General features: G+C 38.6%; 1 protein-coding gene and 1 pseudogene across 2 annotated transcripts in view; both read left to right on the top strand.

Moving 5' to 3' along the window:
- Window positions 1–25,079, top strand: part of Gab2 (GRB2 associated binding protein 2) — a 200,607-nt gene that overhangs the window by 35,748 nt on the left and 139,780 nt on the right. The gene's annotated exons all lie outside the window — the stretch shown is intronic.
- LOC131424107 (non-histone chromosomal protein HMG-14-like) lies at window positions 2,614–18,707 on the top strand (annotated as a pseudogene).

Here is a 25,079-nt window from a genome sequence, read left to right as displayed (position 1 = left end):
TTGCTCAAGAATAGCTTGACCCTCACTCACAGCTTCCTGGCATTTACCATCTGTAAGGCAACCACGGACCATTTTCCAAAGGGGTATCACCCCACCCTCTAATATGCCCTGCTCAGAAGCAAAGTCAAGATCTTTGCCTAATTTATCCCAACTAGGCACAGTAAGGCTGCCCGAAAATGCAAACCACGGTGCAGCGATATCTATCTTCTGTGAAAATCTCTGTAAAGTACTGTGTTTCACTTCCAGTCCCTTGGAACGTAACAGGCCATCTAGGGCCAGGAGAAGCGGACTTGAAGATGCGGCACCCATGACACAACAACAAAGAAAGCACAAAAAAAAGAAAGCGAAAGTAGGAGCGAAAGTACACAGTGCAGCTGCAATAAAATGTAAGGCTCTCTCTTTCATTACAGAGGAGCTGTCCCGCTTTGGTCGCGGATCCCACTTACTAGGGACTAACCCCGCTTTGATCGCGGATCCCACTTACCTGGGACTAACCCCGCTTTGATCGCGGATCCCACTTACCTGGGACTAACCGGTGCACCACCCCTGACTGTTGAAAGTTCTGGTTCCCGGGTTTCGGCACCACTTGTCGCGACCCCTTGCCCGCAAGGAAGACGCAACTCGAGAATCTTCTTTCAACAGTTTATTCAGGCCCTTGATATTTCTTCTTCTCTCTCTCGGATGCCCCTCCCAGCCTTAATAAAGCATCCCAAGCCCCAATGCAAAGCTGCCGCGTGGAGCTTTCTCACAGGGTGGTGAAAAATCATGTGCCAACTTTCCCAGATAAGGAGTTGTTTGTCACAGACCACAGCGGAGCCAGCGTCATCTTGTAATGGCGACCATAATCTGCAGAAACGGCAGAAGCGGCTCACCACACCTGACCAATTTTATTTTCAAACAGGGTCTCACTAAATTGCTTTAGCCCTTGCTAAGTTGCTGAGCCTGGCTTTCAACTTGCAATCCTCCTGCCTCAGCCTCCTGAGCTGCTGAGACTACAGGTGTGCCCCAGTGCCAGCTCATGTTACTTTGTATTCTGATTTTTTTATATAGGGTAACAATGTCTCTTTCATTAGACTGCTGTGAGAATTAAGTAATTCATACATATAAAGCATCTAGAATGGTGCTTAGCATGATGTAGTGACCCTCTGTAAAAGTTATTGCTGTTTGCTGGGTGTTATGGCACACACCTGTAATCCCATGGCTTGGGCAGCTGAGGCAGGATCATGAGTTCAAAGCTAGCCTCAGCAATGATAAGGCACTAAACAACACAGTGAGACCCTGTCTCTAAATGAGATACAAAATAGGGCTGGGGATGTGGCTCAGTGGTTGAGTGCCCCTGATTTCAGTCCCCAGTACCGCCCCCCAAAAGTGATTGCTGTTGTAATAAAATGTCAGAATCTCGTGGAGAGCCTCCTCAACCACTTTATTTAGCAATCTCCCCCAAACTGCTGTGATTATTTACAAATTTAGGTATATTCCTACCATCTTGTTTCATGCTATTTATCCTGCTTTCTCCCCTTCGATTAGATTTATCTGGTTTTTTTTTTCCTCTTCCTCCCATGGTTTGGAATTCACATATTCTACTTCTATTATTTTAATGATTTGCTTTATCTCTTTTTTTAACCCAAATTCTTTATTTGCAATCTCATTTGGAGGGGGGACAGTACTGGGGATTGAACCCACGAGTGTTTAACCATAGATCCACATCCCCACCCTTTTAGTTTTTTTGATATTTATTTTTTAGTTTTAGGTGGACACAATATCTTTATTTTACTTCTGTGTGGTGCTGAGGATCGAACCTAGTGCCTCATGCATGCTAGGCAAGCACTCTACCACTGAGCCACAACCCCAGCCCCCTTTTAATTTTTTTGAGACAGGATCTTGCTGAGTTTTTAGGACCTCACTAAGTTGCTGAGGCTGGTTTTCAGCTTGCAATCCTTCTGCTTCAGCCACCTGAGTCACTGGGATTGTAGGTGTGTGCCACTGGGCCAGCTTCCTTATTTGGAATCTAAAGTAAAACACCACCTCTCTGCTATTTAGAATTCAAGATCTTTAGAAAGTTCTGCTTTAGAACACTATTATACTGTTGGTGGGATTGTACATTGGTACCGCACTATGGAAATCAGAAGGAGGTTCCTCCAAAGATTAGGCATGGAACCACCATAGGACCCAGCTATCACACACCCTCAGTATTTGTCCTAAAGAATTTAACTCATCATGCTGTAGTGACATAGGCATATCCATGTTTATAGCAGCACAGTTCACAATAGCCAAACTATGGAACCAGCCTAGGTGTCCATCAATGGACGAATGGATAAAGAAAATGCAGTATATATACACAATGGAGTTTTATTCAACCATAAAGAAAAATGTAATTGTCATTTGCAGGAAAAAGGATGAATCTAGAGATCATTATATTCAGCGAAGTAAGTCAAACTCAGAAGGTAAGGAAGGTATGTTTTTTCTCATATGCAGATGCTAGAGAGGAAAAAGTAAAAGAAAGGTGGGATCAGATCTCAAAGAGATCAAAGGGAAGTCAGTAAAGAAAAAGGGCCAAGAGGTGGGAGGGAGGGAGGGAAAAACTGGCATTTGAGTGGAAACTGAAAAGAGGAGAACAATTGGGGAGTGATATTGACCAAATTATATTGTTATATTGTGTGCATCTACAGATATGTAACAACAAATCTCATCATTTATGTACAACTATAATGCACCAATAAAAAAGGTGAAAAACAGAGCAAGTTCTGCTTTAATTCTGTTATTTCCTCTACATTGGTCTTTATTGTTGTCTAATCTTTTGATTCCAATTTGTTTTCCACCCTCTCTTCCCAATTTAGCTGTCATTACTATTTTATACTGTCAGTGCCTTGGAAACCCACATGTTCACCAATTTCTTTCACTATATTAGATATGCATGTTGGTTGGAAGGATAAATGACCACAGAAGTTAAAAGAGTGAACCAAGAATGCAGTATAGCATAGCAAGACATCTATAATAAATGCCACTAGCAAAAGTGGAAACATCATAAGATTTACCTGATCATTACTTAGTATTTAAGTACTGTCTTGTATCTAATCATATTTAGCTAATTCAGTCAATGTTTATGCCCCTACTTAGTGTATAACCTCAATAGATTACATCAAGAGGCAATAGAGGAAAAGAAGATTCTGGCCTTTGGAAAATCCTATATGTTATAAATGAATAATAAAAGCTAGTGCTTCTTCATAACAGTATCTAGTAAGCACCTAACTATATATGAAGTTACGTATTTTAGTCAGTGGGAATGACACTAAGACAAAGAAACTGATACTGGTGTTTCCATTCTAGTGGGTGAGGTGAAGGAAGGGAAAGCCAAATTAAAATCAGTTAGCAGTAGTTATTTAAATAATAAATATTGTGCACACCTATAATTCCAGCAGTTTGGGAACCTGAGGCAGGAGGATCATAAGTTCAAGGCAGCCTCAGTAACTTAGCAAGACCCTGACTCAAAAAAAAACACAAAGAGGGCTTGGGTTGTAACTCAGAGGTAGAGTGCTTACCTACCATGCATGAGGGACTGGGTTCGATCCTCAGCACCATAAAAAATAAAATAAAGATATTGCATCCATCTATAACTAAAAAATAAATATTAAAAAAATATAAAAACAGCTAGGGATGCAGTTCAGTGGTAGGGCATCCCTGGGTTCTATCTCAGTACTACCAAAAAAAAATTTTTTTTTTACTGATCACCCACCAAGTCAGAGTTAGCTATAGTAGATGCTAGGAATACACCACAGAATGAAAACAAAAGTCCCTGTCTTCATGGAGTTTACAGTCCTTTGTGGGAAAGACTGACTATAAGAAAATATAAGATGTTATGGAGAAAGAAATGCAGGAGTAGAAAGTGTATGTGTGTAAGGTACAGTTTTAAGCAAGGTAAGGAAGGCCTCTAAAAATTTGACATTTAAGTGGAAACTGAAAAGAGGAGGAGAAGAACCATTGGCTTCTGGAACAAGAATGTCAAAGAACTGCTAGGACAAAAGCTCTGAGTCACAGAGCACTTTGGATAGCCCCACTATGGGGATTGTGATAGGAGGTGAAGTCATAGATTACAGGGGAACAGAAAACTTGGGCCATTTTGAGAAATGTCATATTGACTGAGTGAAATAACATTAGGAAAAAATTAAATGTTAAAATTATTAAATAAAATATGGGTTGAATTATATGTCTGAAGCCAGCTGGGCAGCATACACTTTATATCAAAGAGAGAGAGAGAGAGAGAGAGAAGGCATGAATACCCCAAACACTTTTCCTTGTACCATTTTATTTTTGTCCATGTCTCAACTAAAGGTGATTTATCTTACATGATTTTGGAGTTTTTCCTCCCAAATTTTGAGGTATGAGAAGTTTTCAATTCCAGTAACAGTAGAATAGCTTATATTAGATCAAATCTTGTACAGGAAAAAAATTATAAACTTAAAATATGTAAAATAAGTGTCTGAAGTCACCAAAGAACAACCAGAGTAGGTAAAAACTAAAGAAATTTTGATTTTTAAAATACAGGAAAGATATGTATCATATCTTGCCTTCTGAAGGTATCTTCCAGTGTACACAAGGAACAGTAGTAATTAGAAGCCAAGCAGAAAGTTGTACATTTGGCCTAAAGAGTTTGAGATCTACAGAGCAACTAGAAATTGAACAGAAAAATCCTGGAAGTGGGGAACAACAAAAAATCTGTGTCTAAACACAACTGATAATGGTACAGCTACTTGTATGGTATGCACAAGGCCCTGGGTTCAAGGCTCAGTCCCTAGCACTGCAAGAACAAAAAGATTTAGTTGACCCTTGTACTCTGATGAGTAAGACTTTCAGGACCCAAGGAGGAAACAAGGAAGGAGAAACTGCTGAACTTTCAGCTGCTACCCACCACCGGGAGACATGTTGCAGTTTGAGACCTGCCAAATTAGAACAGCTTGGTCAACACCTTGAACTTTCCATTGAAATCTAGAGGAGTACAACCTAGAATAAAAAATTGTGTCCCCACACTTAGGGAATGACCATAGGACTGGGCACCATACCAAAATAGATCTGTTTCAAGAAAGCTATAGATTAATCCTCCATAAATTCAAAGTTATCCTTCAGAAAATGCCTGCTAAAACAGAAATCACTCTGCAGAGAAAGATAACAGGACCAGAATCTCCTCGATGTATCATGCTCAACATTTGAAGAAGCACTTCCAGCTGGGCCCAGTGTCACACATCTATAATCCCAGTGATTTTCAAGGTGGAGGCAGGAGGATCACAACTTGAGGATAGCCCCTGCAGTTCAACAAGATCCTTGCTAAATTGCATAAGCTAGCCTCAAAATAAAGAAAGAAAGAAATAGATAAATAAGGACTAGAATGTAATGCAGTGGTAGAGCCCCTGGGTTCAAGCCTCAGTACCACAAAAACATTTTTTTAAATGAAACTTTTCCAGTATGTCTTTTTATATGCAAGAGAAAAATCAGTTTTTAGAGACCCTCTAACAACCCACATGTTGAAATTAGCAAAGACTTTTAAAAACTATGATAAACACGTTAGGGTCTACTGTAAAAAAAAAAATGGATATAATAGGTGAACAGATGGGGAATTTCTGAAGAGATTTGGAAATTGAGGGCTGTAAAACAATAGAAACTTTGGAATTAAAAGTTATGGTATTCAGTAAACTAATTGGTGAGAAGAATAGAAGACAAAATGAGGGAATATGATAGACCAAGATAAATCATTCAAACCAAAGAACAGAGAAAAAGATTGGGAGGAAAAAACACCAAAGCTCAGTGATTAATGGACTAGTGTCAGGAAATCTAACTTGTAGTGGAGTTCCAGAAGGGGTAGGGGAAAGGGAGAAAAATACTTGAAGAAATATTAACTAAATTATTTCAAATTTTATCATAAATAGCAACCCACAGATCCTGGAATTTCAGTTAATTTCACATAGGATCAACACAAAAACATACCAAAGCTCATTATCATCAAGGTGCTAAAAATAAAGATACAGAAAATATCTTCAAAGTAGTTAGAGAAGGAACACACACACACACACACACAGTTTCTTCCAAGGTGATAGCTGCTTTTATCTGAAATAATGGAGACTACAAGATGATGTAGTGACATCTCTACAGTCCTAAAAGGAAAAAAAAAACTATTATCCTAGTTTCTATACCCAGTGAAAATTTCTCTTTTTTTCTTAAATATAAAGGCAAAATAAAATTGTCATTTTTTTTTTAAACTGAGAATGTGTTACCAGACAACTCAGAATATAAGAAATACTATAGGCCCCTTGAGACCAGGAACTGTGGCTGTCATCCTACGTACTTCTGCCTAACACAGTCTCATCATTGTAGGAATGCATTTTTCTCCATGCTCCATACATACTTGCTAGGTATAAGGCATGATACCAAGACATTAATTTTATTTCATATCCTCAGAATAGCCTAACAGGATAAGCATATTATTGTCTTTATTTCTCAAGTGAAGAAAGAAGGCATAGAGAATATAAGCTGTGATACAGTAAAGTGGTGCATCATCTTATATTATGTCCAGTAAAAAATTCTTTTTAAATATGAAAACAATTTTTTTAAATGCATTGCTGGGGATGGGACCCAGGACTTCACACATACTATATCCTAAGCAAGCTGTCTACACCCCCAGAACTCATATATATATTTTAAAGCTGAGAAACTGTGTTACCAAACAACCCCTAATATAAGAAGTACCCCAAAAAAGTACTTCAATAGTGTGTACCTCTGTGGATACAGAGTTATTTCAAATAAATTATAATGATATAAGAGAATGGCTGTGAGAAGGAAGGCTGGAACTGAGTTATCAACAGCTTTTAAAGATCTGGCTTACAGGTTTGGGAAATTGTGTTATATTATCCATGCAACTCTGTCTTTTTAGGGCCATCCATCACACCATTTCCCCTCATCTACTTTTATACCAGTTATTCTTATTGGGGTGGGGGGAGGCAGCAGAACCTTGCATTCTGTGTTTGAAGTCTGACTCTGCCAGTGTCATGACCAAGGCATTTATATAAGGAATGCAAGGATTAACATTTGGAAACAGTGCAATTCATTGAATTAAGAGAACAATGGAGAGCCGCAGCAACCAGGCAGCAGAGCTTTGGAAGGCTCTGGTACCCACCAGGATGCCCAAAAGAAAGGTCAGCTAGGGTGAAAGAGGAGCCCAAGAGGAGGTTGGCCAGGTTGTTAGCTAAACCTGCTCCTGACAAGTCAGACACCAAGCCCAGGAAGGTAGTGGGCAAGGCTAAATACTCAGACAAATATATTCAAACAAAAGAGAAAAGGATAGCAAAGAGAATACAGGCTGAAGTGGCTAACCAAGAAACAAAAGAAGATTTACCTGCAGAAAATGGAGAATTTAAAAATGAGGAGAGTCCAGCCTCTGATGAAGCAGAAGAGAAAGAAGCCAAGTCTGTTAATAATATGCCATGTCTTTTTTATCAACTATTTTGTAAAAGCAAGTTTTTTAGTTGCTCTAAAAACATCTCTAAAAAAGAGGGAATCCCATCCCACCTCCTCCCATTTTTTTTAAGTGTAAGTGCCTTTTTTTAAGAAGTGAAATCATTTGCCAGTTGTTTAGTTTGGGATACAACCATAAAATAGTGGGATATTGAATTATGGGCGGCTTGGACCATGTCTGGTATCAGCTTAACACTTCATAAGCGGGGAGTTAGTTTTATATCCTACAATACAAAGCATATTAAATGGCAGTTTGGAGTCACAGTCCTGCATTTAATGTCTTGAACATTTTATATTACTTCTATTCCTGTGTTTTTTAATAGAATTTCCTATAGAATTTTTAATAGTGGTTTCCTAAAGAAGACCACTCCTGGATTACTGCTGTCAAATTATGTGTACTCTGTAACATCTTCGGTCATAGGAATCTAGTTTTCCTAATAATTTTTTTAATGTGATGTGAAAGATGGAAAATTTGAGTATGTAGTATATATGACAAAGTTATCAATTAATGAGACCTAAATAACAGCAGCATTCAAAGATAGTGGTATTCGCTATTCTCTTAAGGATAATTTGCCTCCAAATTCAAAGCTGGAAAGTCATTGGAATAACTGAAAAGAATCAGTATAAGTCTTTTTTTTTTTTTTTTTTTTTGTACCAGGAATTGAATTTGTGGGCATTTGACCACTAAGCCACATCCCCAGCCCTATTTTGTATTTTATTTAGAGTCAGGGTCTCACTGAGTTGCTTAGTACCTCGCCATTGCTGAGGCTGTCTTTGAACTAGTGATTCTCCTGTCTCAGTCTCCAGAGCCACTGGGATTATAGGCATGCACCACCGCTCCTGGCTAGTATAAGTCTTTTTAGATTTATGGTACATGTGTTAAGAATTGTGTACAAAGTGAAATGTCTCAATATAGCCAATAAAATCTCAGTTATGAAGACTAATGGAGACAAATCACTTGATCGTATGATTTTTTTTTTTCTTGAAAAGGAGCAGAAGGGAACTTTCAACAGGGTGTTAGAAATATTTGGCATCTTGGGGCTGGGATTGTGGCTCAGAGGTAGAGCGTTCGCCTAGCATGCGTGAGGCACTGGGTTCGATCCTCAGCACCACATATGTATAAAATAAAGACATTGTGTCCACCTATAACTAAAAAATAAGTATTAAAAAAATATTTGGCATCTTGTTGTCAGTAGTGTAATATGGGTGTCTACAGTTCTCAGAACCCCCTATCTGAACACCTAAAATTACGCTGTGTGCCTTTTATCATAAATATGTATACCACAAATTTTTAAAAAATATTTGTCTTTTAGGTTGACACAATATCTTTATTTTACTTTTATGTGGTACTGAGGATCGAACCCAGTGTCTCATGCATGCTGGGTGAGCGCTCTACCACTGAGCCACAACCCCAGCCCTACCTCAAATTTGTAAAAAGGGAAAAAAGGCTTGTATACTAATGTTTATAGCATGTTTATTCACAGTAATCAAAAACTAGAAACAACTCAAATAGGCACTGTATTTTACAGTTGCAGAAGTCATATTCTTTTCAAATATTCAAGTAATACATGTAGGCCCCAGCCACACTTTGTTTAATTTTCTTATGAATCTAAAGAGGAAGGTTGTTTTTATGTTAGGAAGTGGGGTTCAAAAGATTGGTCTTGTTCAAGATGGTAGCATTATGAGAGGTAGGTCATCTTTTACCATGACGGTAAACAGTGACTATCCATTCAACTCAAAACCCAGGTTGCCAGAGTCCCAGCCTAGAGCTAAGCAACTTCTCATTGAATTAACAGAAATTTTTGTAAAAATTCACTTCTCACTGTTATCAGCCGGTAGGAAATCTGTTATGTTTGTCAACTTGTTGATAAAACCCTTTTCTAAAGAAAAGCCTTACCTTTCTTATTTCCCTGTGATTTTGAGTTTACAGTTAACTAGGAGGATGCCAAGGCAAGGAGATGGCCAAAGACATTTTAATTAAGTCAAGAGAGACTTGCTTTTAATCACGTCTTCAGTGTTGCAACTTCTAGAAAGTATCTTGGGATCTCTTGATCTTGCCATATCAGCACTTTAATTTGGTACTCAGGATAAGTGTTTGGAGAGTCAGTGATAAACTAGCTAGCTTCCCTGTGGAGAATACTAAAGCCTCTGGAGATCAAGTCTCAAATTAGACTACAAACATGTGCGATTACAACTGGAAGTAATGTGTACAGGAGGAGTTATGGAGTAGATGGTTGAGAAATCTGAATAGTCTTTTTTTCCCCTTTGTTCTTTTTAGATATACATATAGTAGAGTGTATTTTGACATATTATACATACATGGAGTATAACTTACTCTGATTAGTATTCCATTCTTGTGGTTGCACATAATGTGGAATAGACAGTCTTAAAAACTTATTGATTCTGATTTTTCTTGTATGTACTGAGCATTTACTGATGGTCTCCCCTGAAGCATCCCCTTTTCCTCCCTCCTAGCATCACCTTAATTTCTGTTAAGACAGCTGTGTGGGTCTGAGGAAGCTGGCTCCATCTACCGTATACATCCAGTGTGGCCAGGGAGCACATTCCATTCTCCTGGGATTGATTATTTGGATTGGATATGTAACCTAAGCAGGTACAGCCTGAATGTATACTAGTTGGTGTGATGTGTGGATATAGATCTTTATTCTGCCGTGATTTGGTTAGTATAAAAAATGATGATCAATTTTATGATCTCACCCTGGGCTTACAAAGAGGTTCATACTATTACAGATGAACAGTTTGGATGAAGGGGAAAGATAAGCTATGCCGTTCCATTAGGTCTGCTCTGAGGATTGAATGGGATCTTCACTACAAAGTACCTGTAGAAAGTCTGGAATAAAATATAAATGAAGTTTTAAAGACTCTGAATTACTGATGACAAAACATACACAGAATATCTCAAGAAATAGAAATGTATTGGAATGATACTTCTACCACAGAATAAAAGCTCAGAAAATTGAAGGAAGAGTTTTAGTTATCAGGGCAACTCTGATGGCCTTGGGCACACAATCATATTTCAGTGTCCCCAGAGTTCTTTTTGTGTCTCTTTTGCTTATCTGTAATTAGCTTTCCTTTCTTGTGTAGACAAGCTTTCTCCAGAGATAGGAGAGGTCACCCTTAGCCTCTAGTCTCTGACCCAAAAGACAAGGTTCCTTCTCTTGCAACTCCAAATTAAAATCCTAAGGTAGGACACACAGCTTGGGTTATACTTCTACCCCAGAACTAATCAGTATGACCTAGACACTGGAGAACCCTAGTAGTCAGCCTAGGGACTACATGTGTTCCACCTGACACTGCCAGGGTATGTGTGCGGTGGTCTGAGGGCAGCCCCACCCTAAAAGCAATTTCCCCCAAGAGGAAGGGAAATGGTGCTGAGTAGTAAAACACATGTCCATAGTTATTTAGTATTGCTTTTTGTCCTAAGCAGATTGTTTCTCCTTATTTCTCTAATGGGATGGGGGAAGGGAAAATAAGATTAACAGGGGAAGAGAAAGAAATGAGAATTTCATTGTGTATTTCTATGTAGTAAATAAAATTCCCATGCATCCACCCATTATATCTTATTTAATATTTATTATAATACTGTGAGGTAGTTAATATGCCCATTTCAGCCAGAAACAAGCTTAGCCTAAGAAACTAGCCCAGGACCATAGAAGTAATAGAGCTGGGAGCTGAAGCTGGGTCTACTTTTCTCCAAAGCCTACTGGGCTTCTGCTGTACTATGGTCTTCAAAAATAATTGGGCTAGGGGCTGGGGCTAGGGCTCAGCGATAGAGCACTCGCCTAGCATGTTGGAGGCACTCGGTTCGATCCTCAGCACCACATAAAAATAAATAAAATAAAGGTATTGTGTCCAACTACAACTAACTAAATAAATTATTGGGCTGGTGCTGAGGCTCAACAGTAGCACACTTGCCTGGCATGTGTGCAGCACTGGGTTCAATTCTCAGCACCACATATAAATAAATAAAATAAAGGTCTATTAACAAATAAAAAAATTTTAAAAATAATTGGGCTAAACATATCTGGTTAACATGACAGGCCCCCTTACTACCTTCTGTGAACTCCATTTTGTGTCCCATCCAAGATTCTCATGCTGAAACCCTAATCCCCAATGTGATAATATTTGGAGGCAGGGCCTTTATGAGGTAACTGGGTCACCAGGGTGGAGCCCTCAGGTTGCCATTAGTGTCCTTATAAGAAGAGACCCAAGAATTTGCTTCCTCTCTGTTCTCACCATGTAGGAAACAACAAGAAGGCAGCCTTCTGTAAATGAGATCTGGTGCCCCCTTGATCCTGACTTTTAAGCCACCAGAGCTGAGAACAATGGATGTATGTGGATGAAGCCACCCAGTCTATGGCAATTGATGACAGCAACTCAATCTAAGATACCTCCCTAGTCACTCTCCACCGTCTCTCCCCATCACAAGCCTAGATTAGAATCTTAAACCTGCTCCAAACCTGGTCTCATCCCACAGTAGACAAAGGAAGTGTTCTTTTACACAAAAATACTTGTGATTGACCTAAAACTTTAGAACACACTTCTAAACATGACTTTTTACTTAAAAATGAAGAAAAAAATAGAATATGAGCTGTTATTCTTTATCTGGACCCTACTATTTACTAACTATGCAGTATATTCTGTGTCTCAGTTTATTTGTCCTTAGAGAGGCTCATGATAGAACCTAGCTCATAGGAGTTATTGTGAGAATTGAAAGAAATTTAATATATAAAGTGCTTAGAACAGTATCTAGTACATAGCAAGTAGTATATCCATTTAATTTCTTTATTAGAATTAGTGCTAGTAATAGTAATAGCAGTGGTGCAATAGTAGTAGTAGTAGTAGTACTGGGTATTTAACTTAAGGACTGTTTACCATTAAGCTACATCCCCAGCCTTTTTTATTTTATTTAATTATTTTGATGCCAGATATTAAGCCCAGGGACACTAAAGCCACATTTCCAGGCCTTTTTTATATTTTATTTTGAGACAGGGTCTCACTGAGTTGCTTAGGGACTCACTAAGTTGCTGAGGCTGGCCTTGACTCACGATTTTCCTGCCTTAGCCTCCTGAGACACTGGGATTACAGGCATGTGCCATGATGCCTGGCTTATTTTTTTATTTGGAGACAAGGCCTCACTAAGTGGCTTAGGACCTTGCTAAATCACCCAGGCCAGCCTCAAACTTGTGATTTTCCTGCCTGGGCCTCCCAAGTTATTGGGATTACAGGTGTGCCCTCATAATAATAATAATATGAGTAGCAGACTCATATTAATAGACTCTTCTGCTTACTGAAAAACCAGGAAGACTTTTTGCTTGAGGAATCTTCATTGTGTTGCTTGGATTCACATCCAGAGCAAAGGAGCAAACCCCATTATACTATAACCAAAGGCAGAAACAAACTACTACTTATGGACCTGGGAGCACAGTTGTAAGGGGAAAACGGTCTCTTTACATATCTGGTCCTGTATAAGCACATTTGATCAACATTTCCCCATATTTTAGACATAGAGTTTAAATCAGTTTCCCTGTATCACAGTGGGCCATGGATGAGTCTGGAATGTAGAGTTTTCATCTCTGAGGTACTGAAGCTGATTTGTTAGAAGGCTGATACGTATAGTGGGAGGGTCTGCATATTTGAGGCAGGGACCAGAAGCCATACAAAGCCTGTGTGTGCAGCTTCAGGATAAAATGGAATATGATTTCCTCAGTGAGATGTGGGGCAACTTGGCAGAAGTTCAGTGTTACAAGGCCCCTACAGAGAACCTGAAGAGTAATCTGTTTGACACACATCAGTCAGTGGGGCAAAGAGGGAAATGGAAGGTTTACCAATGACTATGTAAACTTGATAAGTTTTGGGTCACCCAGTTTTGGGGACCCTTCTCTTACCCTCTCTAACTCACTTCAGAGTAGTACCTGATTCTTGAATTGGATCTGAAACTCATTTGTAATTGATAAATCTTGAGATTTTGCCTCTGTATCAATGGGCATATTGGAATTATGCTTCTGTTAAGTTCTTCAGTAATTGTAGTCTGACTTTTGTATGTCTCTGTAATTTTACTATGTGTTTGCTATATACTAAATGACTTTTCATGTTAAACAATTTAAAACAAGTATTTCAGACATGTGAACAACTACTTCAAAATGAAAGTGAATAGTCATAGCCAGGTACTGCAACACATGCCTCCAATCCTAGCAACTCAGGAGGCTGAGGCAGAAGGATCGCAAGTTCGATGCCAGTCTGGGTGACTTAGCAAGACCTTGTCTTAAAAAATTAATTAAAAGGGTTCAGTGCCCCTTGGTTTTATCCCCATTGCCACCCAAAAAAGAGAGATTGAATAGTTGTGCCTTTGCTTTCAAAATGTTCAGAAAATGGACTGAGAATATTATGTAGTAGTAGTAACTGAATTCAAATACCCAAACATTCCAGAGTATACAGTTCATGGGCTTTCCTTTGTTGCAAATGTCCCTGGGTATGTGAAATAGAGTTTTCATTACATGCTGTAATTAATACAACAGTTAAATAGCCGATGCTGTTCTTGTTTTGAAGATTCAACTTAGAAACTGCATTCTAATATTTGTTTTCCTTCCTACCCCCGTGCCTTATTTTATGTTTAGAATGTTAAAAACCGCAGCATGTTCTTTCTTAGTTCTTAGTTCCCTGGTATGTCACCCACTAAAAGATAATGGGTATCACCTTTGTAACTTCTCTAGTACTATGTGGCTCCTTTTGTTATGGAACTTATCTCCTTGTATTAACAGTTATATATGATCTCTCTACAACTCCACTAGAATATCAGAACCTTGGGGAGAGGGATTTTTAAAAATTCATCTTTGTACTTTTTAGCATTCAGCACAACCCACCACATTATAGGTTTTCTTTTTCTTTTTTTGGTACTGAGGATTTAACCCAGGGGCACTTAACCACTGAACCATATCCCCATCCCTTTTTGGTATTTTATTTAGAGATAGGGTCTCACTGAGTTGCTTGGGACTTGCTAAGTTGCTGCGGCTAGATTTGAACTCACAACCCTCCTGCTTTAGCCTTCTTGAATAGATCTTTATCTTACACATTAAGAGATGGATCATTAGTAAAGTAGAACAACTTGACTAAAACATCTAGGAAGTGGCAGAACTGGGACTAGAACCCAGAACTTTAGAACTCTCCTCACCCCCAAGTCTTTCCGTTAGAGAAAGTATTTGCTAACTTAGATGATAAGGTTATACACAGACATATTTTATAATGAGTTCAGAAATGGCACAACAAAAGCAAACCTGTGTTAAGTATAGATTATATGTATTGTAGTCTCTTTAAAATTTTGTTTTTCTTTGAAGGCTGATGACAGGGTCATGAGATTGGAGAGACACAATTGTAAAACTGTGTGGAAAATATGTTTTGAGGAAGTGGTATTTTTGGATTACAAAACTAAATTGGGATCAACTTGACTTTTTAAGTCACTTGTTGGAATGTATGACTAAAATTGGCCTGTTAAATGTGTAATAATACAGTATAGGTTCAATCAAACTCTCTGATTTTATTAAATCATTACAAAAAAATGGGTCTCATGGAAAGTTAACAGAGACTGGAATACTTTTAAATGTAGAAGTCTCAGATTCTAGCCAGACATGATGGCACACGCCTGTAATCCCAGTGGCTCACTCAGGAGGCTGAGGCAGGAGAGGAGAATCGCAGGTTCAAGGCCAGCCTCAGCAATTTAGGCCTAAGGAATAACACAAAACTTAGGTATCCACCATTGAACCCTAAGAGGCTGGTCAAATTTATTTGAAATTTCTTCCCATATCCTTGACCAAGACATGTTGTTTCAGATATAGTCCCCATTTGCTCCAGGAGCTCTGGAAGCCTCTGAGCTCTCTGCCCCTCACCTGTTGTCTCTGGTGGGTCTAAAGCAGAGGCAGGTGGGTAGGAGGTGAGACAGACAGACAGACTTAATAATATGAAAGGACTTTGCAAACTCTATAAAGAATGTATTCTGAACAAAGCCTAGTACAGAGCTGACATTCTGTAAAAGTGTGTTGGGTGAAGAGTAGAGGAAAGAAACAGATACTTTCTGCTCAGGCCATAATTTATATTCTTTAATTCCAGTCTGTATATTATCACTATAAAATTTTATTTTATATGGTTATTTTATGGTTAAAGTAAATTTTTATAAGGTTTACATCATGTGTCTAATTGTTGCTAGTATAAATAGTAGAGATAACTGAGCTTGGAATGCAAATCTTCAAAATTTTTTTTCCTACCTTTTGGGCAAAAACAGCTGTCAGACTATATTTAGGAAGTCTCATGAGTCCTTCAAGTGACTTCACTAATGGTCATAAGACAGTTCTCTCTCCTAAGAATTGTTGTTTGAAGTTCCTTGTTCATTCAGCAAACACCTGCTCAGCACCAACTCTGTATGTAAGCCATGCTAAGCACCAAAGGCAGAAACTACAGAAGCAATGACAAGGCTGTCCCCACGGGACTCCCAATGTCCTGAGTGGTCATAAATACAATAATGCTGGGAAGAATGATGTTTGAAGTGTGACCCAAGGTTGTCCTGGAAGGAGCTCAGGGAAGGGATCAAATGAGGGAAAGAAAAGGGCCAGCCTCTCAAGGCCCAGCCTTGTCCATCAGCCTCAGAGCTCTTTGGCCACCATAGCTCATTCACATCTTTACATTAGCTGTGTAGTGTCCTCATGGGATCACCAGTATCAGGCAGATGAGATTCTCAAACTCAAAAGTGTTTGACTCTAAATCCCTAATCCTTTTCATTAGACTACTGTTTTTTCTAATGGTTTTAAAAATAATACATACACTGTAGTAAACGTTCCCTTGTAATAACAATTTTCTTGTATTATGGGACTCAGTATATATATCCAGATTCTCTTGGCTCTTCCTGCCTCCCAGGCCCCATTCAGCTTGCTTGGTGGAGTGTGTCTAGCCCCCTGCTTTGCTCTGTTTCCCAGCACTGTTGTCTGTTGCATTCCTCTGGGTGGATCACTATCGTGCGCTTTGTGGTGAGAGCCACAGCAGCTCAGATGCCCAAGCCCCATCTGACTATACGCTGGCTTCTCCAACCACTTCCAGGTTCAAATGTAGGCTGTGTTCACCCACGACTGTGTAGAGGGCCTGAGAGACAGTCTGTTAAGTAGAGGTGGAGGATCATGGTAGAAGTTAACACCTTTGACCAGTTAAAGGCTGGAGAAGGGAAGGAACAAGCAAATAAATTGCTTCCTTGTCAACCTTTCTCCTCCCTCCTACCCCCTGGGACACACACACACACAATTTTCTGATACAATAATTCTATCCTGAGAGGCTAGGGTTGTGACTCAGTGTAGAGCATTTGCCTAGCATGTGTGAGGCCCTGGGTTCAATTCTTAGCATCACATATAAATAAAAATAAAGTTCCACTGACAACTAAAAATATATATTTAAAAAAAATAATTCTATCCCAAAATATTCTGCATGATTAAGCATTGTCCGGATTTTCATGGTAAGCTGTGGCAACTTTATTAATACCCAGCTTTATGTTTGTTTTCCCTTCTATACTGCCTCACTAATCTTTTCCCCTTCTCTCTCCTTAAGATTACAACATCTGATAAAGAAGATAAAATTGGCTTCAGGCTCTGTTTTCTAGGGAACCTAGGCAGGTAGTCAATGAGAAACCGTTCTTTCCCACCTTGGGCCCTTGCCCTGTTTTGTATTGTTATTTTTCACTTAACAGTATACTAATAGGTAATTTTGGATGTGTATGTGTCAGGTACTCTGAATCCTTAAAATTGATGTGCACCAAAACTCCAGGAGATATAATAAACCATGGCAACAGATCTATATCAGCATATGCAGATCAACTGTATTTGTTTTAGTATTTTTAAGGAATGATTATAGCTTTTGTTGAAATGGTACATGTTCTTTATAATTTTTTTAAAGGCTGAAAAATTCATAGAAACAAAAACTCATCCCAAATCCTGTATCTGGGAATAACATTCCAAACAGAATTCATGAACTTCAGTTTTTCTCAATGTCTCTATAGTAACGTATGAGGATAGTACTATTATAATTTAACCTGTCCTCAGTTGGTAAATGTCTTAGTCTGCTTTGTATTTCTGTAACATAATAGCACAGATTGGATAATTTTTATTTTTATATTTTTTTTATCAGTGCAGACTGGGTAATTTTTGAAAGATATTTATTTCTTATAGTTTTGGAGGCTGAGAAGTTCTAGGTCAATCAGCTGTATCTGTTGAATGTCTTTGCTGCATCATAATGTGGCAGAAGGCATCACACTGTGAGGGGTTCGGATTGTGAATGCTCAGGTCTCTATTGTTCTTATAAAGCCACTAATTCAATCCCAAAGGCCTCACCCTCACTTCCCTCCCAAAGTTCCTACTTGCACATACCATCAACCTATAAATTTGGGGATTAAATTTTCAACATATGGACTTGGGGGGACATGTCTAATCATAACAATAAGCATTTACAATTTTTTTTGTTGTTGTTTTAGTTTGGGGTTTTGGTTTTTGGTTTTAGTTTAGTTTTTTGTTGTTGTTGTTGTTTTGTTTTGTTTTTGGTATTTTTTAAATGCTGAAATGACTATCCTTACAAAGGCCTTTGTGTTTCTGTAACTTGTTGTGGTATATGCATGTTTCTCCCAAAAACTGTAATCAGGTATTACCATGTGTCAAATGTGCCCATTTTGCAGATGAATGGTTCTGGGCCAAAACTAAACTAACAGCAATATGGTCTGACCCAGTGACTCCTTAAACAGAGAAGAATGGGAACAGAAAATATAACAGAAGTGCAAGTTTCACATCCTAGAGTTTCAGTAACCAAAAGAAACCATAGGCCACACTGCTGATCAGAGCTACATTTTGAACTCTTCTACATTTCAGGTTTTATTTTGCTACCCTAAGTTATGGCTTAAGCATAGTGGAGGCACTGATTTTTATCATTAAGTTCATAAACACTGTAAACTATCCCAGTTAAAAGGCCACAGAACCATATTTTGAAGATAAGGTGGCACATTTTCTAATATGGTGAGTGTCATTGATCAGTAGAATCAGTTGGAGACCAGGGATAATTTATCTAAATTTGAAGGTGATTTTCTAAAGTCTGAGGTTAAAAATCTAAACTTATATAATTTCTTTTTTATTCCAGTTTGTTATGCTATGTAGTATATTTATATGTTCTGCCATATAAATATGTAGTCATATTCATTAACCAGCTTTTATTAAGAATTTGGTTTTTTCTTCTCTTACTTGCTATGTTCTAATATTTAATTCTTTCTATAATATGTTTTGTTTCAAGTTTTTATTCAGATGTTGGTATCATGACTGTCTGTGTAGCAATTTATGTAACTATTTTAAATCCGTAGCTTGCTTTTTGATCATGATTACCATATTTCAGTGGTTTCTGGGCAAGTAGGATCTACTAAAGGGATTTATTTATTTTGCCCAGAAAATTAGTATAAAGTCCCTGCCTTAAGCATTTTGAGGTAACCAAACCTTCCTGAGAATCATTCCAGAATAGCAGTCTCATAGTAGAGCAGATGGTAATTACTCATATTAATGAACAGTATTAATCTGTTAAGCAACCTGACAAACCAGCAGGGCAGTGCTCTGGGAGTGTTGCTGCTTATGACTCTCTGACTGAACAAGGCGGTGTGGCCCTTAGCAAGGAAGAACCTAAGCAAGAGGCAGCACATCCATGCAGCCAGATAGTGCTATGAGAAATGAAGAAAGTAAGGAATTAAGAACTGAAACTGAAAGGAAAGTGAGGAACTAGGAGATGGGCAAGTAAGAAATGAAAGATGGAGACCAGACACAGATACACACGAGTTTATTTGTCAGAGCTGACAAATAAAGGCTATCTCACCACAGACATAGAGAGGCAAAACAGGCTTGGGTTCAGCTACTTTTATGGGGCAGGCTCAGGGATTAGAGATAGGTGGGTCCTAATGTGGCGGTTAAGGATTGAGTTGATATGAGGAGCTGTGAGCCTTTCTCAGAAACACCCTTGGGCTGGAAAGTGAAATTTTTCTTAAAATGGTGGCTGTCACTTAAGATGGCCATCCAGATGCTAATAAGCAAGGACCTTACAGAAAGTTCCGGGATGTTTTCTGAGGGAGGCTCAGGATCAATGGTCCTCATCTCCTCGATGCTGACAAAGACTACTTCAGTTGGAACTGTTGCCTCCTCAAGTCCAGTAGCACCTACTTAATGACCTGGTGTGGACTGCTTGTGTCTAAACCAATACTCAAGTTACATGTTCTGACACAAACTGATACCATTGGCCTAAATTCCACCCAAAAGAATTTTTGTTACGGATTTTTAAAAGCTAGTCAATTGTTGAGCATTAAAAACTGAGATATTTTACATAAAATTCACAAATTTTCAAACTTCCAGATCTAGGAACACTGGGCCCAAATTTCTGCTTAGCAGCAATCTACTTTAGCCAGAGCATATGATTTCCAGTTTGTCCCCTCCCCCAGCAAACACCAGTCACTTGTACATGTGTTTCTTTGCACCTCTAGAATACATGTCCCTTTAAAATGGCAGGATTTTTGTCTGTATCAATCATTGCTTTTTCCCATGACTAGAGTATTCTTTGGCACATTGTAGGTTAAAAAATCTTCTCTGAAAAGCTGTGGTTGTGGCTCAGCGGTAGAGTGCTCGCCTAGTATATGCGAGGCGCTGGGTTCAATCCTCAGCACCACATAAAAATAAATAAATAAAATAAAAAGGTATTGGGGCTAGGGATGTGTTTCAAGCGGTAGCGCGCTCTCCTGGCATGGGTTCTATCCTCAGCACCACATACAAAACAAAGATGTTGAGTCCGCCAAAAACTAAAAAATAAATACTAAAAAAAATTTTTTTTCTCTTTCTCTCTTTTAAAAAAATAATAAAAATAAAAAGGTATTGTGTCCAACTACAACTAAAAAAAGTATTTTAAAAAATCTTCTCTGATGTTTTCAGGAAAAAAGAGATAGAATTTTTCAAATTTGAATCTATTCCAGAAATGAGGAATGTTTTTTACCTTTGAGGTATGAATCTCTCTTAGTATCATAATTTTGTGGGGGGAGAGGAGTAGCAAGGATTGAATCCAGGAATGCTTAAGCACTGAGTCATATCCCTCCCCCCCTCCTCTTTCTAATTTTTCATTTTGAGACAGGATTTCACTAAGTTGCCTAAGGCCTTGCTAAGCTGCTGCTGAGGCTGACTTTAAACTTGTGATCCTCCTGCCTCAGCCTCCTGAGCCACAGAGATTACAGTTACAGGTGTGCACCACTGTGCCCAGACCATAATTTTCATATATACCTTTCTCTCTCTTTTTTTTTTAGAGAGAGAGAGAAGGGGGGGGAGAGAGAGAGAGAGAGAGAGAGAGAGACAATTTTTAATATTTATTTTTCAGTTTTCGGCGGACACAACATCTTTATTCTATTTTATGTGGTGCTGAGGAATGAACCCAGCACCTTGCACATGCCATGCAAGTGCGTTACTGCTTGAGCCACATCCCCAGCCCATACCACTCTCTCTTGCTAGATGGTACATTCACTGGGTTCAAGGACATATCTTGTAATAATTTGTATCCTTAGGAATGGCTTGCACATAATAGATGCTTAAATATTCCTTAAATAGTTGAAAGAATTTTGTAATTATTATGAAAAAGAACTTTGTGAATAAAGGCAGGGAGATATTAATGAATATGTTTGGTAGAAGATCCGAGATGATTCATTTAATTTCCTTCATCAACTTTATTTTCCCTATACCCCCACTCTAATTGTATTCTGTTCACCATGAAGGCTATAGAAGGTTTGGGTATTACTTAGTATTTTGTTTTTTGTTTTTGGCACTGGACTTTAAACCCAGGGGTACTTTACCACTGAGCTATATCCCCAACCTTTTTTTTTTTCTTTAGTTGTTGATGGACCTTTATTTTACTTAGTTATATGTGGTGCTGAGAATCAAACCCAGTGCCTCACACATGCTAGGCAAGCACTCTTCCTCTGAGCTACAACCCAGCCCCTCTCCAACTCTTTTATTTCTCACTACATTGCTTAGGGTCTCCCTAATCCTTTGAGGCTGACCTCAAACTTATGATCCTTCTGCCTCAGCTTCCTAAGTCACTGCAATTACAGGCCATGGGTTTTTAATAAACCTTATCCCTGCTTTTCAGTAGCAGAATAAACTAACTCCTCCTTCCTCACTGTGAGCATACTCTATTTCAGTATTCATTCTGTTATATTAGTGATTTTATCTCCTACACTAGACTATGATTTCTACATCAGTTAGAAACCCAGATGGCTTGTTTTGGTGTATCTAAGAGCTAATATTTGTGTTATAAAATTTGTGTGCCAACTCTGTGTAAGCATTCTTCTAGAAACTCAGTAAATGTTTGAGTTTAATTGAGTTTGTTAGGAGTTGTATTAACACTCTACATCACAGTATAGTTTATAGAACATTTGTATATTTATCATCTCATTTGATCTTGAAATCAACTCGTGAGAGCTGCAAATGAGAAAATCAAAGTGCAGAGTCCGGAGGCAGTTAATGGCTGAACACCCAATCTGGGTTCTCACTAAGTTGTGATGTCCAGGGAGAGAGGAATAGATTGTGGAGGATTTGTCATTGTTGGCTGAGGAATTTGGACCTGTGTGTTGAAACAAGGAGAGAAAGGGAAATGTTTTTTGACGAGTTATTTTTGGATTAGTCTTTTAAGATTCAAGGCCTGGTCCCTCAACCTGGAGGACAATAGCATTCCTTAGGGGAGTGACAAGGATGGTGAGTAGTATGATTAGTTTGTTGCCTCACCCAGATTCCATTCCTTCCTCCCAGAATTTTCCCTGTTTCCACCCAGCTCTGCAGTAACAATCAATCTTGATCAGTAGCTGTATTTTATTTTTTGGATCAAGTAATACCCCTGCCCTCTTGTCTTACTCTTTATGGCTTTGGATAGGAGTCTTTTAATTGCTGTTGACTGAAGAACTGGAGGCCGGCCACTGCATGCCTGGAATGCCAGGGGCTTTGTTAGTTGAGGAGGGCACTGCTTTAGCACTGCCCTCTAAATCCCAGAGCAGGTGGAGAAAATCTAATTAGCATTTAGCACTCCAAGATCCCTTGGGGGAATTTCTGATAAAGAGGAGGTCAGTGTATAGGAGAAGGAACAATGATAGAGAGGCTTAGTTCTGACATGGTTAGGTAATCAGATGAGCTATATTCTGATCTCTGATCTATCAGTGGCTCTTTGATCACTGGTGAGTCCCTCTACTTATCAGATTTCATTTTTCTCTTCTGTGCCTAGTCCTTTGCTAAACCCCTCTTCCAAAATAAATATTTGTTTTGTGAGAGTGGAAAAGACCTCAGATCATCAAGGCTCTGTCACCTGGGAAGCCTTTCCTAACATTCACATTTCAAATCTTACTCTAGAAATACAGTAAATATGTATACTGTGGGAAAGATTTTCCACAAATTTTTTTTTATAACTTTATTTTATTTATGTGGTGCTGAGGATCAAACCCAGTGCCTTACGCATGCCAGGCGAGCGCTCTGCCTCTGAGCCACAGCTTCAGCCCCTCCACAAAAATTTTATAAGTCTTTGATATATGCTTTTTGAAGATTCCAAGGAGGCCTAGCACAGTGTTTGCTCCACATGTAGTAGTTGATCAACAATGTGTTTGAAGGGGGCTTTTCCTGGGCTGAGGACCTAGAGGTGAAATTCCAGTCTGGAAAAGCCTATTATAATGATCATAAACAATAAGCATTTTACAAAATGGAGTTCAAGAGCTATTAGTGAGTGGTGAAGTTAATGGTAATGAGTTACTACCAGCATTTTAAATGGAATAGAACAAAAAGCATGAATTGTATCCACTAAGAGTATCTCATAAAAATTTTAAATTCAATGTATTTATAGGTATTGTGCTGCAATTTAAAGAGCATTTCTGGGTTGGATTGTGGTCAGAGGCCTTTGATCTAGACAGGGATCTATATTGGAATAAAGAAGGTTCTAGGGAGAAGGAGTGTTGAGAAATAGGAAGGAAAAGACACTAGGGAATATAGGTTCTGTTCTTTACTCAAGCTGTTGGGTTTTTTTTTTTTTTAAGAGAGAGAGAGAATTTTAATATTCATTTTTTAGTTTTCGGCAGACACAACATCTTTATCTGTATGTGGTGCTGAGGATCAAACCCGGGCCGCACGCATGCCAGGTGAGCGTGCTACCGCTTGAGCCACATCCCCAGCCCCAACAAGCAAGCACATTTTCTCCTGAAACTTACAGTCTTCTTTCTCATTGCCCTGCATCCCTGTGTCTGACTTCACCCTCAGAATATGCACTAAGATGTTCCTCAGAGATCCTACCTGATTCTGGCCTACAGTGGGTGCTTACAAATATGTTATAGTTAAGAACCTTTCCTGTAGATCTCCAGGTACTTTGTCTAGGTTCCTTTACCTACTATTCCATTCAAACCCTCTGTTTATAGGTGGTGGTGGTTTTTCCAGTTACTAGGGATCGAACCCAGGGGTACTTTATCACTGAGCTACATCCTCAGCCATTTTTAAATTTTATTTTCAGTCAGGGTCTTGCCAAGTTTCAAAACTGGCCTTGAATCTGTGATCTTCCTGCCTTACCCTCCTCCTGGAGTCCCTGGGATGCACCATGGGTATGCATTATAGGCATGCACTATTGTGCCTGTTTATAGTTGTTGTTGTTGTTGTTTTTTAATGTATGTTTCTTCTAGTAGGTTGTTAGCCCCTGAAAGCAGACACCTATTCATCTGTATATGCTCAGTAAACAATGCCTGGTACACAGTAGGTACTTCTTAAATGTTGGAGTAAATAAGTGTTTTTAAAAGGAGTGTATAATGTATGATTCAATAAAGTACTTGTTGAGATTTACTATACCAGGCACTGTGGTAGGTGTGTGGCTAGATGCAAATATGTGTAAGAAACAGTATCTTCTCTTGAAGAGATTAAAAAAATCAAGCATAAGCACATGGAGTTGCTGACATAGCCATTAGTCTCAGTGTCTAGCTGTATGGTTGCTTATGCAGTCTGTGTGTAACTTCCCATTTCTGTGTTTGTGAGTATTACTCACCAGAACCAGACAGGAAGCATGTCTCTCCGACCTGATGAATTTTCTCAGGAATTAAGTAACAAAAAGAAAAAAGAAAAACATTTCTGATCTGGTGATCTAGGAGTTCTAAGGAAGGTTAATTTGAAGTTTCTTCTGTCTCATTCTCATATCAGTTACTAAGAGATTGTTTAAAACCTTCCATTATTATAATGGACTTGTCAGATTGTACTTGCAATGAGCAATTATTGCATTAGAGATTTTTTTTGGCTGTTTTATTAGGTGCATATAGAATTACAGAATTCTATATGCAGAATTCTATATTACAGAATTTCAGAATTACATATCTGCCTGGACCTTTGAACCATCTGTCTTTGTACCCTGACCCTTTTTACCTTTTAGTCTTCACATCTTTTTTATTTGATTGTCACATAGATAAAAGCAGCTTTCTTTTGAGTGGTATATATATACCTCATACAGTTTTTTCCATCTTTCAA

This window comes from Marmota monax, unplaced genomic scaffold (assembly GCF_021218885.2).
Source record: "Marmota monax isolate L192 unplaced genomic scaffold, Marmota_monax_Labrador192_F-V1.1 WCK01_AAM20220418_F8-fsc00068, whole genome shotgun sequence".
Taxonomy (NCBI): domain Eukaryota; kingdom Metazoa; phylum Chordata; class Mammalia; order Rodentia; family Sciuridae; genus Marmota; species Marmota monax.
The sequence above is the reverse complement of the archived record's forward strand: the minus strand, read 5'-3'. Positions and strand labels throughout refer to the sequence as shown.